Below are 18819 nucleotides of genomic sequence, written 5' to 3'. Positions count from 1 at the left end.
GGAGATGGGGATACAACGAGCTGAGGGGTTAGGAGGCTTGGGGGCGGTGCGGGAAGGGCCGGGGTGGTGCAGTGGAGCTTACCGGTACTTTGATTTGGGTGGAGCGGCGGTCGGCGCCAATTTACGCGGCGGAACGGTGATGGCCTGAAATGGGGAAAACGGTGGGCGTGGGCGTTTGTGCTCGATTGGAGGCGGAGGGCGGTGCTCGGGGTGTGGCTGCGGCGGCTACAGGAGCGCGAGGAAGCAGGGACCCTATTTATAGGCGGTTTAGGTCGGTTCGGGGAGGGAAGAGGCTCGGGAAGCTTCCCCCGAGCTCCATGGTGGTGGCGGTAGGGGTCGGGTGCGAGGCGGAGGGGGAGGGGCGTCGCGTAGTGCTCAGCAGAGTAGGGGCCGGGAGGGGAAGCGAGACAGAGAGGGGAGAGGGTGCATTCGCGCTCGACGACCACGTGGCACGAGCGCGGGTAGGGGCCGGCGAGAGGAGGAAGACGATGGCAAAGGCTGGCGATGTGCGGGGCGCGTCCGCGCAGTGAAGGCGTGCGGGCGAGCGGCGGTGGCGGTTCTTCCAGCGCGAGCGGGCTGGCTCGCTGCAGGGCACGCGGGGCTGGACCGAAAGGCCGCCCATAGGGGAAGATAGGAGAGCGGGCCGCGCATGGGAAAAGAGGGAAGGGGCGGCCCGTTTAGTGTTGAAAGTTTCAAACATTTTTCAAATGGGGTTGGGTTCAAATTTTGAGAGAAATTCAAAATACTACCATTCTGATTTATTCGCGTCTTATTTGAAATTCGAGATTTCAAAATTTTTATTCCACGATTTTGAAAGGAATTTAAAAATAGAGTGTTACATGACATTTCTCGGTCATGGCTTTTTCAAGCCACTTGCAGAGCTAAACATAACATGAAAAATTCCTCCTTGCATTGCTGACCTTCATTTCATTGATACGATCGACATGGCTTACAATCAAATCAATGGCCCCATACCCCCAGAGATCGGCAATTTAACCCGACTGAAGTACCTCAACCTCAGCATGAACTCCATCACTGGGAGGATTCAAGATTCCATATCGTTTTGTTCCAAGCTTGAGGTTATCACACTAATGAACAACTCCATCGAAGGTGGGATCCCTCCAAGCCTTGCCAAGTTACAGCTCCTTCAGGAAATTGTTCTTGGTAATAACAACCTTGGCGGAAGAATCCCTTTGGGGATTGGATTGCTTCCAAAGTTGCAGTATCTGTTTCTCCCAAGTAACAACCTTGTGGGCAGTATCCCCGAATCCTTGGGCAGCAGTCCATCGCTCGCCATTGTAGTTCTTCGGAACAATAGCTTAACGGGTGGCGTTCCACTTATGTTGGCAAATTGCTCAACACTATACTACCTTGACCTCATGCAAAACAAGCTCAGCGGAAACATCCCCTCTACTCTCTTCAATTGCACATCACTTGTTACATTAGATCTCTCAGATAATGAATTCTCTGGGGTCATCCCATCATCCTCCATGATGTCCCCACCAATACAATATATTAGCTTAGCAAAAAAACAACTTCTCCGGAGTTATACCTGCCACATTTGGAAACTTTTCTTTTCTTTCCACCTTGCTCCTTTCTGAAAATAACTTGCAAGGAAGCATCCCTGAAAGTTTAGCAAGAATTCAGGTATGGGAAGCATTAGACATGACTTATAACAATTTATCAGGCGCAGTACCACAGAAACTTTACAACAAAACATCACTCTGCTACCTTGGCCTTAGTGTAAACCAACTTGTAGGAAGAATTCCTAGTGACATTGGCAACACTCTTCCGAACATCCTGTTGGGAATAATCATGACTTGGGTGTGTCTCGAGTTAGCAGCTATCACGTTCATGAGTCAGCCGAGTTTGTTGCTCGGGTAGTTGGTGCATGCTTGCATGTAGGCGTGCGTGCGTTGGTCTGCCGTGTACGTCGTGGAGAAGCTGCATGCGCGGGCCGCTGCCATCTGTTGGAGCAGCCGCGTCGTTCGCGCGCGGCCGGAGTATTAAAGTGGCGCAGCCGAAGCGATCCTAGACCGGTTCTAACACATCCAAACACTGGTCATGGAAGGAAACAAATTTGAGGGCTCACTGCCTGTCACCTTAGTCAATGCCTCCAAACTCCAAGTATTAGAACTCCGTGAAAATACATTCACTGGGGTAGTTCCTTCCTACTGGTCACTGGCCAACTTGATTCAGTTAGACCTTGGTGCAAACCAGCTTGAAACTATAGACTGGAGTTTCTTGTCTTCAGCATCAAACTCTACTGAACTTCAATTAATATATTTGGACAATAACAAGCTAGAAGGAACATTACCAAATTCCATTGGCAATCTCTCAAGGAGCCTTCAACAGTTGTTCCTGACAGAAAATAACTTTATTGGAACTATACCATCTGAGATAGGAAACCTCAAAAACCTCACAATTCTGCAACTAGGGGCAAACAAAGTCCTTGGAACCATTCCTGATACACTTGGAAACCTTGATAACTTGTTTATCTTAAACTTGGCACAGAATAATCTTTTTGGTGAGATCCCACAGTCAATTAGGAAATTGGAAAGGTTAGGTGAACTTTATGTACAGGAGAACAATCTAAGTGGATTAATCCCTCCGAGCTTAGGAGGTTGTAAGAGTTTGATGATACTGAACCTATCGCATAATGTTTTCCAAGGGAGCATCCCGTCTGAGCTCCTCAATATTTCTTCTCTTTCTAGAGGCCTAGACTTGTCCTACAATCAACTCACCGGATCCATATCATCGACCATTGGTGACCTGATTAATCTTGAATCCCTTGATATTTCGAACAATCAGTTATCCGGAGAGATTCCTCACACACTTGGTGAGTGCCTTCACCTGGAATCCATCCATCTAGAGGTGAACTTTCTTTCTGGAAGCATCCCATCATCAATTGCGAGCTTAAGAGGCATGACTGAGATGGAATTTTCCCAAAATAATTTGTCTGGTGAGATCCTAGTTTTTCTGTGTGGGACCGAAGCCGGTGTCCGGGGGGGTGAATGGGAGCCGATCAAAATCTCTTCGAAATTCGAATCGTCGGCCTATGTCCCAAAATCGCCCAAACCCTCAAACGTTCTGACCAAAGTTTGGAGTAGCTATTGAAAAGCTAAACCAACACAAAAGGCCTCGAACGAGCGAGCGAAACCACGAAGCAAATCGGAAGCAAAACCGAAAAACTGCAGAACTGATCTGCCTGGACCGGTCTGACCGGTGCGCTGGACCGGTCTAACCGGTCGTGCCTACCGGTCTGACCGGTAGCACCCAGAAAACCCCCGAAAACTTAGATTCAAACGGTGAATCTCGATCAAACGACCACGAAAATCGATGAAACTTGGGGGATAGTTTCGCCCCTACCCCGTGAACATATCCCCAAAAGATCTCTTCCTAAAGATCAACGAATCTTGAGAATTATGGAGGAGATCAAAAGGGATGGGGTTTTCTCTAGAACCCAAGAAATCGAATCCGAACGAACTAGTGATTCCAGAGGGTTTAGAACAAAGCTATAATCACAGCAATCACATCAAGGAACTCGTGGAACCATCGCAATCGTGTGCACCAAAAACGAAACCGAAATTCATCACAACCGGGCACAAAAATCAGAGAATTGAGTTGATTCAAAAGCCCAGAGGGCACAAGAAGGATAGGGCCTCCTTTCCCAATCAAATCCCTTACAAGGTTTCAACAATCCATGGACAAAATCAACTCAAACGAGAGGAACAGAGGGAGGGAGACGCAGGGGCGGCGGCCTGGGGAAACAGAGAATTCACGGACAAGTTCTAAAAGCCGCACATGACCTAACACAAGTGAAGGGGTATTTATACCAGCAGGACCGGTCAGACCGGTACGCTGGACCGGTCAGACCGGTTGGTTAGACCGGTCAGACCGGTGCCAGGGACCGGTCAGACCGGTTGGCCTGCAGCACCCCCTGTACACGATCTCATCCGACGGCCGAGGTTCTTTCTTCGAAACGAAGTCTTCTCCGCGATGCCGCCGTCTTGATGAAGATCCAGTCCGCGGTTTTGGAGGGTCCGCGAAACCCGGGTAGGTGGCCGGTTTTGAGAAAACCGCCAAAACCTCACGCGCGGGAAGATTCCCGCCTCCTCGCCGTGGCCCTAGACACCGTTCCCGCCTCGGCCTTCTGACGGCCCTAGACGCCTCCCGACGTCCATCTCCTCCTCGCCCGCACCAAGGCCCTAGACGCCGTCGACGCCCGTCGCCTCTGTCAGTCCCGAGACCGACGCCCGTCACCTCCACGACTTGGCGTCTTCAACTGCCGTCCGCCTCCTTGGTTTTGTGGCGCAAACCAAGAAACCCACCTTCCGTCGCCGCTTGCGCCCTCGATCCAGGAGTGGACGTCACAGCTGCCACCCGGTCCGAGCTCCGGTCCCGGCAGCCCTTCACCGCCGTCCACCGCACAGTCCATCGGCCACAGCACCTCCACGGCAGCTCCCCGTCGACACTCGACGCTCGTGTACCTGCAATCCAAAGACCAAGCGCACGATCACACCGTACGGTTGACAATTCACTCATCACAGGCAGGATAGATTACTCTCGTTCCTCAATCTCCCCCTTGATGAGTGCATTGTCAACACACCACAAACAAACCAAGAGAAGTGAAACCAAAGAAGAACAAAGAAGCACGAAAGAGAAGAACTCAAGCAAGTGACGAAAAGCTCAGAAAGGCAAGAACAGTCACTTACTCAAGCAAAGATCGATTCCCTAAGACAAGGGTAATGGCTCGACGCAATCGATCAAAAGCCAAAACATGACTCCTCAAAGACAGAGGTAACGCTCGACGCAGTCATGCAAGAAGCAGAAGGGAAAACGAGGAAACCAGGAGCCAAAACCAAAGCAGAAACTCCCAAGAAATGTTTTTCCCTCTCACAAGTGCAACTCTCCCAAAATGATGCACTCTCGAAGCCCTGTGCACAACAAGTTTTTCAAAAATCAAACAAGTCCCCCCCTTGTTCGATCACTTCTCTCAAAATTCTCCCCCTTGTTGGCACATGCACACATCAAGCCTACAAAGACCTAAAGCTCCCCCTGAAGCTGAAACTCCCCCTGAACAGATGCTATGCAATGAATGCAATGCAGGAGGTGTAAGTGAAAGCATTCAGAGATACAAGGATATGAGCAACATCTAGTAACAAGCACGTGTGCATCCATAAACAAGACCTGCATCTAGCTCAACAGGGTATATCAAATTAGTCTAGAGCTAGGCAAGTTCAGTTTAGGAGAAATAAAAGCATCACCCATGATCTAGCACTAACAAGTAAGGAATGGAAAACAGTGCTACTCAAACTCATACAGGTGAGCCAAACCAGCCAAAACAAATTGCCAACCTTCATTTTTCAATCAAATTTATATCATGCAATTCTTAATGCCAGGGGTTGAAAGCTTGTCATGCTTCACTTAGCAACGAGGCCAAGCCTATGCCAAAAGACAATCAGAAGCTTAAAGCACTCGTTTCAGTCATGCACAGCCTTGCCCGGGTTCTCACAAGTGCAGTGTGAGCCGTCCCGAAAGCTCGATCAGTGTGACAAGCAATCCCACCTGGATCTTTTCAATCCATTTCAAGAACAGTTCAAGCAATTTTATCAGATTTAGATCATTTCAAATATGAATTGCTGAACAAAAAGCCACACTAGCATGAATAAGATAGCAAAGCATGTCAACACGCCCTAACATGCTAGTAGCCAAAATAGGGTGATCATGTTTTCAGTTTTTCAAATCAAAATAGCTTAACTCAGATGATGTCATATACACAGTGGAGCAAGCTATACATGATCAAGTTTATCAACTCACACTAGCATGCACTAGAAGATCATAGCAATGTATACAAGAATGCTAGTGCAAGTGAGACAATGCAAAATGCAAAAATGTACAATGCATATGCACAATGCAACTACCAAACCTAGAAAACAAAGAGAAGCAAAACAAAGACCTACCAAGCTAACCAAAACAAAGGTCAGCGATCTAAAGGGGTAACAAACCCCAAGCTCCCCTCGCAAGCGAGCAAAAGTGTCTTGCTCTAGCGGTTTGGTAAGAATATCTGCGGTTTGCCTCTCTGAAGGGACATGGATCAGGTCTATGTGTCCTCTCTCATGGTTGTCTCGCAGGAAATGGAATCGGATGTCTATGTGCTTGGTTCTGGAGTGTAGGACAGGGTTCTTTGCAATGCTAATGGCTGACATGTTGTCTACAAAGATGGGAACCCTACCGAAACTCAAGCCATAATCCTGCATGGTTTGTTTCATCCAAAGTATCTGGGAGCAGCAGCTAGCAGCGGCAACATACTCGGCTTCTGTGGAAGAAAGCGCTACGCTAGCCTGCTTGCGAGAGGACCAAGACACCAAAGATGTACCGAGAAATTGACAAGTGCCGGATGTCGACTTGCGATCCAACCGACACCCACCGAAATCGGCATCAGAAAAGCCCACCAAAACCATAGAAGAATCCGTAGAATACCAAAGACCAAATTCAGGGGTGAATTTCAAATACCTGAAAATGCGTTTCACCACCTGCCTGTGGGAGGTGCGCGGCGAAGCCTGATACCGCGCGCAGAGGCAGACGCCGAACTGGATGTCCGGTCGCGTCGCCGTCAGGTACAGGAGAGAGCCGATCATGCTCCTGTACTCCTTCTGGTCCACCGCCTCGCCGTCCAAGTCCTCATCAAGCACCGTCGATGTGCTGATCGGAGTCGGCTGAGGAGACAGGTCGCTCATGTCGAACTTCCGCAGCAAGTCTCTAGTGTACTTGGCTTGATGGACAAAAGTGCCCTGAGGAGTTTGCTTGATCTGCAGCCCGAGGAAGAACTGCAGCTCACCCATCATGCTCATCTCGAACTCCCTGGACATCTGCTCAGAAAACTTGGAGACAAGAGCGTGAGAAGAGCCACCAAAGATAATATCATCCACGTATATCTGAACCAAAAGAAAATCAGTGCCAGATCGCATGAGGAACAAAGTTTTATCCACACATCCCATTTTAAAGCCCTGAGCCAGCAAAAAGGTTTTCAATCTATCATACCAAGCTCTAGGTGCCTGTTTCAAACCGTAAAGAGCTTTCTGAAGCTTATAAACACGGTTTGGAAACTTGGGATTTTCGAAACTAGGGGGTTGCTTCACATAAACCTCTTCTTCGATAAAACCATTCAAGAAGGCAGATTTAACATCCATTTGGAAAACCTTAAAACCCTTGGAAGCAACAAATGCAAGAAAGATTCGAATAGCCTCCAAACGAGCAACAGGAGCAAAGGTTTCCTCAAAATCAATACCCTCTTTTTGGCAAAACCCCTGGGCAACAAGACGAGTCTTGTTTCGAACAACCAAACCATCCTCACCCTGCTTGTTTTTGAAAACCCACTTAGTTCCGATGGGATTACAAGCAGGTGGAGGCTCGACTAAGACCCAAACTTGGTTTCTTTCAAAATTTTCAAGTTCCTCATGCATGGCATTGACCCAATTAGAATCAGAAAGAGCGTGTCCAATATCTTTGGGCTCAAAAGAGGCAACAAACGCTGAATGAGCAAAGCCAGCGATACTTGTTACCTTGGACCTGGTGACTCGCTCATTGAGATCACCTAGCATCTGTTGAGGTGGATGGCGACGCTGAATATGTCGCGGTGCTTCCCGGGTCGAAGTCGCCTCCTCCTCAACCAAAGTCGGTGCCTCCTCAGGTGCAGCTGGTGTAGCCTGAGTCACCTCCTCGAACAGCCCCCGGGAAGTAGATGTAGTCGGGTCGGGGCCGTCGTCATCGTCCGAGCTCGTAGCAAAGATAGCTGGGTCCACAGCTCGCGTGGTAGCCTCAGCCTCGCCATCTGCAGCTTCTTCCTCCTCATCTTCAAAGATGGAGGTGCCGAGCTCATCATCTCCTGCAACTTCAAAGACAGAAGAATTGCACGGTGCAGTCTTGTCGAAAGTGACTTCACAAGTCTCCCTGACGATGTTAGTATCAATAATCAACACACGGTACGCTCTAGAGTGAGAAGCATAACCGAGAAAAATACCGTCAGACGAGCGAGACATAAATTTATCAAGATTTCCATCTTTCAGCACAAAGCACCGGCAACCGAAAACTCTGAGATGGTCAACACGGGGCTGGCGTCCAAACCGCAACTCATAAGAAGTCCTGTGCATGAAAGCACGCAAGAAAATGTGGTTGGACACGTAACACGCGGTGTTAACCGCCTCAGCCCAGTATTTGCGAGGAGTCCTATGCTCATCGAGCATCGTTCTCGCCATCTCAACCAGCGTCTGATTCTTCCACTCTACAACTCCATTCTGCTGTGGAGTGTAGAGAGAAGAATACTGATGTTCAAGCCCTTGATCACTGCAAAAGGCGTCAAAACGAGCGTTTTTGAATTCTGTGCCATTATCACTGCGAATCGCTCGCATGGCCTGGGGTAGCTCGTTTTTCAACCTCAAGATCAAGTCTCGAACAAACTCGAAAGCCTCATCCATGGTTCTCATGAAAAAGACCCAAGAATAGCGAGAAAAGTCATCCACAATCAAAAGAACGTACCACTTCCCACCAACAGACATCACCCGAGAAGGACCTACTGTGTCCATGTGTAACAATTCTCCAGGGTGAGTGGTCATCACCTGATTAACAGGCGGATGAGAAGCGGCAATCATTTTCCCGTGGTGACACAGATGGCAAACAAGGTTCTTCTCAAACTTCAATTTGGGCAATCCTCGAATCAGACCAAGTGAGCTCAGTCTCGACAACAAATCGAAGCTCAAATGTCCTAGTCTCCTATGCCACTTCCACAAATCAGAAGAAGTACCAGCCATCAAGCAATGAGAAGGGCCAAAAGGAGTTCCAGAGAAGTCAACCAAGAAAACTCGATCGCGAGGTGTAATCCGACAAACCAAATCTCCCGTGGAATCCAAAACACGCGAACAGCCCTCCTTGAAGTGAATCTCAAACCCCTCATCAAGAAGTTGCGAAACAGAGAGCAAATTAAAACCAAGATTCGAAACCATAGCAACTTCTCTCAGGGTAAAGTGATCAGAAACTCGAACAGCGCCAAGTCCACGTACCTTTCCTCTTCCATTATCCCCGAACACAATGTACTCCTTTGAGCGCATCGGGGTGAGGCTGGAGAACCATTTGTCATTTCCGGTCATGTGGCGCGAACAACCGAAGTCCATGATCCACCTGTTCTCCAAGCCTCCGACCTGCACATCAGTAGTGAGACAAAGGGTGAGCAAATGTCTCAACACTGGGGTTAGCAAAGTGAGAAGCAAACCAGTGTCGAGCCATTTGCTCTACAGAAGAGTTAGCAAAACCAGACAAAGTGTATCCCCCGTCCCGTCTACCGCGTGACTGACGAACACCACCACGAGGAAAGCGTGGAGCCTCAAAACCTCCTCCAAAGCCTCGGTCTCGTGGTCCATAGCCATACTGAAAACGACCAGGAGCACGGCCGGCAAAGCGACCACCTGCTGGAGCACGGTAACCACCACCGTCTCCCTGACCTCCACCTACACGGCGCGCCCTAGCATCTCGCCTATCACCACGCCGAGAAGGACCATGCACCCGAGCAGAGTACATGTCCGCGTTCCGTCTCTCCTGCTCTCTCCTCACAGCCCGCATCCTCCTGAAGCAAAACTCCTCCAGGTGACCTTCCCTGTCACAGAACTCGCAGTGGTACCTCACCTCACGCTTGGGAGGTGGAAGCCTAGCCTGCGGACGGGGAGGAGCAGCCCTCTTCTTCTGGGCAACCTGGGCTGTGGCAGCAGGGAGCGTGTCGAGGGGGTTCCTCAGCACATTGGGCTTTGGAACCCAAACCTGCTTCTGCGGAGGTGCTTTCGGTGGTTCTTTAAGCACACCATCTGCGGAGTCAACAAGCGAAGGTTGCGTGCTCGTGCTAGCAGTGTTTCCAGCAGCCTTGCCAATCTTACCATACAACCTGTCAAAGTTTGACTTCGTGTATGTGTAACCGACCCCAAAACCATCACCATGCTTGAACTGCTTAATCATCATGCCCAACTGTGGCTCACTGCTAGAAACCCAACTCAGAATCGCCCTAAGATAGGTATTCTCATTCTCTAAGTTGGCTTTTTCTACCGCAAGACTATCCAAATTAGAGATCAAACCAGGGCAAACAGAGCAGTCAATAGGTGGGCTAGACTCTATGACCTTAGTCTTTCCAAAAGACTTGATCAAAGCGTTCTTCTCCTCTAGCTCCAACCTAAGCGTGGGACAAAGCTTACAAGCGCCAAGCAAAACTGGCCTAGACTTCATCTCCTCTAGCTCGCGCACAACAGTAGCAAACTTAGACTGCAACAAAGCTAGATCAGACTTAAAGATAGGACACTCCTCGCATTCAAGCACATCGCTAACAATGGGAGCGTCCTTGACAAGTTCAAGCTCATGCTTGGCCTTCGCTAGCTCGTGAGACACGTCAGAAAGCGAAGTCTTAGCAACATCTAAGTTCGCGACATTCTCATCATGCTTGGCATGGAGAGCAACAAGATCATTCATGGGAGATATGCAGCCAGCGCACTCATCCTCACTAGATTTCTCCCTAGCACAAGCCAGCTCAGCCCTAAGCTTTCTACGCTCTCTAGCTGCTTCCTTAAGCAGCCTCTTCTGGTTGTCGAGAGCGGCGTACAAGTCCCTAACCTCTGTATCAAGCAGGTCGATCGTGGAGTTTACCTCTGAATCGCTCTCGGATCCAGGAGAAGAGCCGGAGTGCGTCGGTGTAGCATGTCCACCTGAAGATGCACGAGCACCATCGGCATCGCCCGCCATGGTGCAGAAGCTCTTGCGCCGACCGGCCGCCAAGCAAAGGCCGATGAAGTCGGTGGCTTCCTTGTCCCGCTTCTTCTTCTTCTTGTCGTCGTCGTCGGAGGTCGGTGAAGAAGAGCGGTCGGTGTCGGAGCTCTTGTCGAGGTCGCTGAGCTGCGCCAGGAAGGCCTTCTCCCGCTTCTTGGCCTTGTACTGGAAGCGCTTCTTGAGCGACTCCTTGTCGAAGCGTCCTCCCCGGTCACGACTGCAGTGCTTGTGGCGCCGACGCTCCTTGTTGGAGCCTCCCTCGTCGCGGTCGCGGTGGCAGTAGTAGTCGAAGGAGTTGTTCTGGCCACCGCCGGACTTCTTGGGGCAATCGGCGACAAAGTGGTTCAGATCGTAGCAGTTGTAGCACCCGGGGTTCTTCTTCCTCTGCCTGTTGTGGTAGACGCGCTGGAACTTGCTGATCAGGAGGCACAAGTCGTCGTCGCCCAGCGTCTCCAGCTGCTCATCTGAAACAGAAGGCAAAGAGGCAAGAGAAAAGCCAAGAGCAGAGTTAGCGTTAGAGCCCGATCCACCACCTGGGCCAGTCACAAGAGCGACGCTCTTGGAAGGAGGGGCGCCATTGAGCTTGGCTCGTGTCTGGTTATCCATCTCCGTGGCCTTGAGCTTGCTGAAAAGCTCGTTCACCGTCAGAGTCTCATAGCCAGCAGACTCAATGATGGTGTTCACCTTGAGATCCCACACAGAGCGATCAAGTGCGTAAAGCAACTTAAGGGTCTTCTCGTGCTCTGTGTACTCAAGGGCACCAGCTGATCTGTTCGCATTGACCTTGTTCACAATCGACTGAAAACGACTGAACATCAGGTCAATGCTCTCACCCGGCTCCTGTGTGAAGTTCTCGTACTCACGCCGGTGAGTCTCGAACAGTTTGGCCTTCACCTGAGGTGTACCCTCGTGGTAGTTCTCAAGGCACGTCCAAATCTTGTGGGCTTCCTGAAAACCCTGGACGCGTGAGAACTCCGCACGAGAAACGCCAGCGAACAAGGCATTAACGGCCTTGGCGTTAGCCTCGTGCTGGGTCACCTGAAGAGGAGTGGTCCGAACAGCCAGCACCTCGTAGAGCTGGTTCGTGGTAATCTCCCAGACATCGGCTCCCATGCTCTGCAGTAAGGCTCTCATGCGAACCTTCCAGTAGGCATAGTCCTCGCCGGAAAACACCGGGATCTTACCAAGACTCGCCATGGTCGCCGAGTGGTTTTCGAACCGGTTAAGGTACTGAAAACCTCAACCAAGCTCTGATACCAATTGTGGGACCGAAGCCGGCGACCAGAGGGGGGGTGAATGGGAGCCGATCAAAATCTCTTCGAAATTCGAATCGTCGGCCTATGTCCCAAAATCGCCCAAACCCTCAAGCGTTCTGACCAAAGTTTGGAGTTGCTATTGAAAAGCTAAACCAACACAAAAGGCCTCGAACGAGCGAGCGAAACCACGAAGCAAATCGGAAGCAAAACCGAAAAACTGCAGAACTAATCTGCCTGGACCGGTCTAACCGGTGCGCTGGACCGGTCTGACCGGTCGTGCCTACCGGTCTGACCGGTGGCACCCAGAAAACCCCCGAAAACTTAGATTCAAACGGTGAATCTCGATCAAACGACCACGAAAATCGATGAAACTTGGGGGATAGCTTCGCCCCTACCCCGTGAACATATCCCCAAAAGATCTCTTCCTAAAGATCAACGAATCTTGAGAATTATGGAGGAGATCAAAAGGGATGGGGTTTTCTCTAGAACCTGAGAAATCGAATCCAAACAAACTAGTGATTCCAGAGGGTTTAGAACAGAGCTATAATCACAGCAATCACATCAAGGAACTCATGGAACCATCGCAATCGTGTGCACCAAAAATAAAACCGAAATTCATCACAACCGGGCACAAAAATCAGAGAATTGAGTTGATTCAAAAGCCCAGAGGGCACAAAAAGGATAGGGCCTCCTTTCCCAATCAAATCCCCTACAAGGTTTCAACAATCCATGAACAAAATTAACTCAAACGAGAGGAACAGAGGGAGGGAGACGCAGGGGCGGCGGCCTGGGGAAACAGGGAATTCACGGACAAGTTCTAAAAGCCGCACATGACCTAACACAAGTGAAGGGGTATTTATACCAGCGGGACCAGTCAGACCGGTACGCTGGACCGATCAGACCGGTTGGTTAGACCGGTCAGACCGGTGCCAGGGACCGGTCAGACCGGTTGGCCTGCAGCACCCCCTGTACACAATCTCATCCGACGGCCGAGGTTCTTTCTTCGAAACGAAGTCTTCTCCGCGATGCCGCCGTCTTGATGAAGATCCAGTCCGCGGTTTTGGAGGGTCCGCGAAACCCGGGTAAGTGGCCGGTTTTGAGAAAACCGCCAAAACCTCACGCGCGGGAAGATTCCCGCCTCCGCGCCGTGGCCCTAGACGCTGTTCCCGCCTCGGCCTTCTGACGGCCCTAGACGCCGCCCGACGCCCGTCACCTCCTCGCCCCGCAGCGAGGCCCTAGACGCCGTCGACGCCCGTCGCCTCCGTCAGTCCCGAGACCGACGCCCGTCACCTCCACAACTTGGCGTCTTCAACCGCCGTCCGCCTCCTTGGTTTTGTGGCGCAAACCCAGAAACCCGCCTTCCGTCGCCGCTTGCGCCCTCGATCCAGGAGTGGACGCCACAGCTGCCGCCCGGTCCGAGCTCCGGTCCCGGCTGCCCTTCACCGCCGTCCACCGCACGGTCCATCGGCCACAGCATCTCCACGGCAGCTCCCCGTCGACACTCGACGCCCGTGTACCTACAATCCAAAGACCAAGCGCACGATCACACCGTACGGTTGAAAATTCACTCATCACAGACATGATAGAGTACTCTCGTTCCTCATTCTGGAGACCTTTAACACCTTGCGGCTACTCAATTTATCATTCAACAACCTTGAGGGAGCTGTCCCTACCGGTGGTGTGTTCGGCAATTCAACCAAGGTACTCCTACAAGGAAACAAGAAGCTATGTGCAACTGATCCAGTGCTGCAGTTATCAGTTTGCATGTCGGCGACAGCAACAAGAAGAAACAAGACTTCCTACATCATATCAGTAGCTGTTCCACTTGCTAGTGCTGTGATGGTTTTGACTGCATGTTCTGCACTCAACAATCAACATCATCTGCAAGAAGAGAAGGATTCACTTCAGGAACCGTCTTGACCCACCATCAATTTGCCCACCATGCAAGGAACTGAAGACGATCTCGTACTCTGACATTGCCGATGCTACGAATGAATTCTCATCGGACAACCTACTTGGATCCGGGCAGTTTGGAACTGTATACAAAGGTACATTATTCAAGTTCGAGGCGCACCCTGTTGCAGTCAAGGTGTTCAAGCTCGATCAACTTGGAGCACCAAAGACCTTCTTCGCTGAATGTGAGGCTTTAAGAAACACTCGCCACCGCAACCTGATACGCGTGATCAGCCTGTGCTCAAGCCTGGACCAAATGGGAAACGAATTCAAGGCCCTGATTGACTGATTCTCGAGTACATGGGCAATGGCACCCTAGAAAGCTGGCTCCATTGTTCGAAGGTGGACACCCAGCAGAATAAAAGGACAGGCAGCAGGATGCTGAACCTAGGTTCAAGAATACTGGTGGCCGTGGACATTGCTGCTGCCTTGGACTACCTACACAACTGGTGCAGACCGCCTTTGGTCCACTGCGATCTGAAGCCGAGCAATGTGCTTCTGGTTGATGATATGGTTGCTCACGTCACTACCGGAAACCTCGTTTTTGCCGTGTGCGCCAAGGTTTGCCGAGTGCAAATTCACGGGCACACAACAAACATAAATTTTACCGAGTGTGCTCAAGAAAACACACGGCAAAATCAAAGCACACGGCAAAGTCATGCTTTGCTGTATGCTTTTTTTTTGGCACACGACAAAGAATACTTTGCCGTGTGCTTTTTTGTGACACACGGCAAAGCTAAACTTTGCCGTGTGTTTTATTTGGCACACGGCAAAGTAATAAAATTTATTTGTCTTCTCGCCTCGAAACTTTTTCTACACTTCACATACAACATGTGGTACTCCATGTTAAAATTTGATATATTTTTGTATTTATTTGTTATATTTAACTAATTAATTACATTTCAAGCAATTTTTTGAATCAAGTCAAATTTGAACCGTAAGTGATTCAAATAATTGAATAAAATAATTAAAAAATGATATTCATGTTATTTAACATAGTTTGAGGCCTTACCTATCAAATAAAAAGAAATTGCAAACATCTTGTCCAGAAAATACGATCACAAATTGTGCTTGAATGATTTTAAAATTCTAAAAAAATCAATTAAAGTCTGAAAATTATGAGATTTGTCAATATCTCATGATATCATATGTGGAGGTTGCGGTAAAAATTTAGACGGGTTTCGCAATTTTGTCACGTATGATGCTTACAATTGGAAACATCTGCGAAGAAGAATCAGAGAGTTGAAAAAGGATGCGGTTAGGTTTGGAGTGGAAGTGACGATCAAATTTGGGTTTGACTTCAAAATTTTTTCTATAGCCAATAGACAATATATATTGTTTCGTGTAAAATTTTGGTAATTTTTTGGAACCACTTGATAATTTTAATGTATCAAGTGCAATTATATAATTTATATAAATTGAATTTTGATCTATAACTGCATAAGATAATGCAATAATATGAGTAGAAGAATTAAATATATATAGTTGAGTGAATTTGATAAGTATATTGAAAGTACATGGTAATCAATTTGGAAGAATAAAAGAAGAAGGAAACAAAAAGAACAAAAATAGAAGGAAACAAAAAAATAAAAAAAGGTTTGCCGTGTGCTAGATCAAGGCACACGGCAAAGCACAAAGCTTTGCCGTGTGCCCCAGATCTGGCACACGGCAAAGTGAACTTCAAATTTCATAAACAATCTCGGATGAAGAAACTTCCAATACAAAAGTTGTAGATCTCGAAAAGTTATGAAACTTTATAGTTGACAACTTTTTAATTTGAATTCATTTAGGGTCTCAAACAAGCAATTTAGACTCGGTTTAGTATAGTATTTGGGGAAAGAAAATAAAGTATAGACACAATTTAGTGTGTGGTGTAGTGGTAGAGAAGGTTAGATGTAAGGGGGAAGTCGCGGGTTCGAAACCCGTCGAAACCCGCCGACCGCGTTGTGCACGAAAATTGGTTGCGAGTTTTGACTTTGGTGGAATGGGCTGTGACTGACCGGTGGGGTCCTCTTCGAATTAATTTTTTTTGATTTTCTATTTTTAAAATCAGTTTTCTGAAAACATTTATGCCGTGTGTTTTTTGACACTCGGCAAACTCTTTGCCGTGTGCCCGATAAATGGCACACGGCAAAGGTCCTATTTGCCGACGCCTATTTGTCGTGTGCCTTTTGCCGTGTGCAACACACGGTAAAGGGTTTGCCGTGGGTATTTTGGTCTTTGCCTGTGCCTTGGCACACGGGAAAGGACCCGTTTCCCGTAGTGCGTTAGCGACTTTGGATTGGCCAAGTTTCTGCACGGTTGCGATTCTTCAGCGAGGCTTATGAGTTCAGCAAACATTGCCGGGCCAAGAGGATCCATTGGGTACATCGCGCCAGGTGAGAACTTACTATTCATATACTCTTAACATCTATTATTATTACGCATGTAATTACACTACACTACGTTTTGAGGAAATTGGTCTTCATTGAGCTACCAATAATGCAAACTCAGATAACTTTTTTTTTCTGAAGAATGAGAATGAGCACGAGCTATATGTTTGCCTACATTTCGTCGCAGAATATGGGATGGGTCTGGAAATCTCGACGGCGGGCGACGTCTACAGCTACGGCGTCATCCTGCTGGAGATGATCACGGGGAGGCGCCCCACCGACGGTCCGTTCGAGGGCGGGCTGAGCCTCCGCGGGCTCGTCCTGGGCGCGCTCCCGCGGGACGTCAGCGAGGTCCTGGACGGCGGCCTCGTCGTCGTCCCGCCGCACCACGACGACGGCGATGGGGACAAGGCGATCATCCTCGGATGCGTCGAGCGGCTCGCCGAGCTCGGGCTGAGATGCGCCGCGGACTCGCCAGGAGACCGGCCGACGATCGGGCGCTGAGGTCGTGGCGATCAGAGAAGCATTTTCTTCGGCGCTGGAGGTTTCAGCGGCCCACACCCGGCGGCACCTGTTCCTGGGCTTGGCCCTGGTGCTGCTGCTTGTAACCGCCCGAAGTCAAGAGAACATTATTAATTGAGCAGTTTATAGATTCCCAAAAAAAAAGCAGTTTATAGTAGTAGTCGAGAACAAATTCAAAATATTAAATGTGGAGCAAAACAACACTCCATGGACGTACAGCCAGGGTTTTCCTAACCGACCGTTTGGACCAAACCGGCGCCCACCGGTTCCGGTTTACCGGACCGGTTTGACCGGTTACCGGTAAAAACCGGTCAAATTCAAATTTGAATTCAAAAAACTCAGTTCAACCGGTTCGTACCGGTATACCGGCCGGTTTGACCGGTTTGAATTCAAATCTAAATTTAAAATCGCATGTGTAACCGGTATACCGTAGGTTTGACCGGTTTACCTGCCGGTTTGACTGGTTTACCAAGTGGGCCTTAATGGGCCGTCTCATTTTTTTCCTTTTCTTTTTTGTTTTAACTTTAAATGCCCGAAAAGTATGTTAAACGAATGATTTTTTGAGAAAATTTGACAACATTAGATTCGTCGCACCTTGAAGTACTTTTAAGAATTTTTCATTTTTTTGAATTCAAATTTAAATTTTGAATTTGGGCCGGTTTCGTACAGCTAATACTAGTACAAAATAATAAACAGATATTATATTAGCAGAGAACAAATTCAAATTCGGGAAGAAAGGAAGATCAAGCTAGTTTAGTTTATTAACCAAGCACACTAATACGTCGAGCATGTAAATTACAGGAGCAGAGTACTCGCTTGCTCCTGCTACCCAGTTCTGCCCCGCTCCCAAACAAATCCACATCATCACCCAATGATCCGCCTAGCATCGCCGAGCCACCCGAGCCGCGCGGCCCCACCGACCCCGCTTCGCCGCGGCCCCCTCCGCCTTCCGCGTCCGCGCCAGGAACCCCGTCGTAGGGGTGGTAAAGGGCCCAACATTTTGAACTAGAAAATCTAAGGATCGGGCCCTAAAAGGGCCGAGCTCTAAACATATGTATTTTTGAACTAAAAATTTTAAGGACTTTATTGGGCTGTGAAGAGACCATTAGGGCCATGGCCCATTACCACCCCTACCCGGTCGTCCCCTGTGCCTCCTCCCCGCTGCGGCTGCTCGAGCTCTACGTCGTCGCCGGCGGCGCCCTCAACCCCGCCCACCTCAACGACCTCGAGCACGGCGGCATGCTCCTCATGTTCTTCCTCTTCGGCGCCCTCGCCCTCGCCTCCCATCTCAGCCCCAGGTCAGTTCGCCTCGCCGCCTTCGCCGTCGCCGTCGCCATCCGTGACGACCCGCGCCAGCTATCATCTTCTAGCAGACTAGTACGCTCCTACACGGATCAGCGACCACCAACGCGATCCACATGACCAAGAATCCAAGATCCCATTTTTTTTCTTTCTCGCCAAAATTTTCAACTTCAATTTCCTACTCGTTCCAACTTGACATGAGCACAAACTAAAAAATTTGAATCAGAAACAAGATTATTAGGATTGGGATTATTTGGGATGAACGAACACGACGATGATCTAGCTAGCTGGCTAACTGCCACGGCCGGGCATCGTACATACTACATGTGATTTCAAGGGGAAAGGAGGTGGGGTGGTTGGTTGGGTGGCGTACGAATCTTCCCCGCGGCGGATGGTTTTTGACCATTCCGGCGTCCGCATCCGGCGGTGGTGTTCTTCGTCGAGCGGTCGCCAGAGGAGAGGACCCACTGACTGACTATACCAGGATTGACTATTCCATGTGAGTGTGACCACCCAGCTGCTCCAACTCGGCTACCAAATGGCAGCAAGTACCTGTACTGGTGGTAGTTTCATGGCATGGCAGGGACTGCTTTTTCATGTGGAAGAAATTTCCT

At 49.3% G+C, this 18819-nt stretch overlaps 1 pseudogene; it reads left to right on the top strand.

Annotated features, from left to right (window-relative positions):
- Positions 1-921: 921 nt before the first annotated feature.
- Positions 922-16885, top strand: LOC120645919 (annotated as a pseudogene).
- Positions 16886-18819: the final 1934 nt, after the last annotated feature.

The sequence above is a fragment of the Panicum virgatum genome, chromosome 8K, assembly GCF_016808335.1.
Source record: "Panicum virgatum strain AP13 chromosome 8K, P.virgatum_v5, whole genome shotgun sequence".
NCBI lineage: Eukaryota > Viridiplantae > Streptophyta > Magnoliopsida > Poales > Poaceae > Panicum > Panicum virgatum.
The sequence above is the reverse complement of the archived record's forward strand: the minus strand, read 5'-3'. Positions and strand labels throughout refer to the sequence as shown.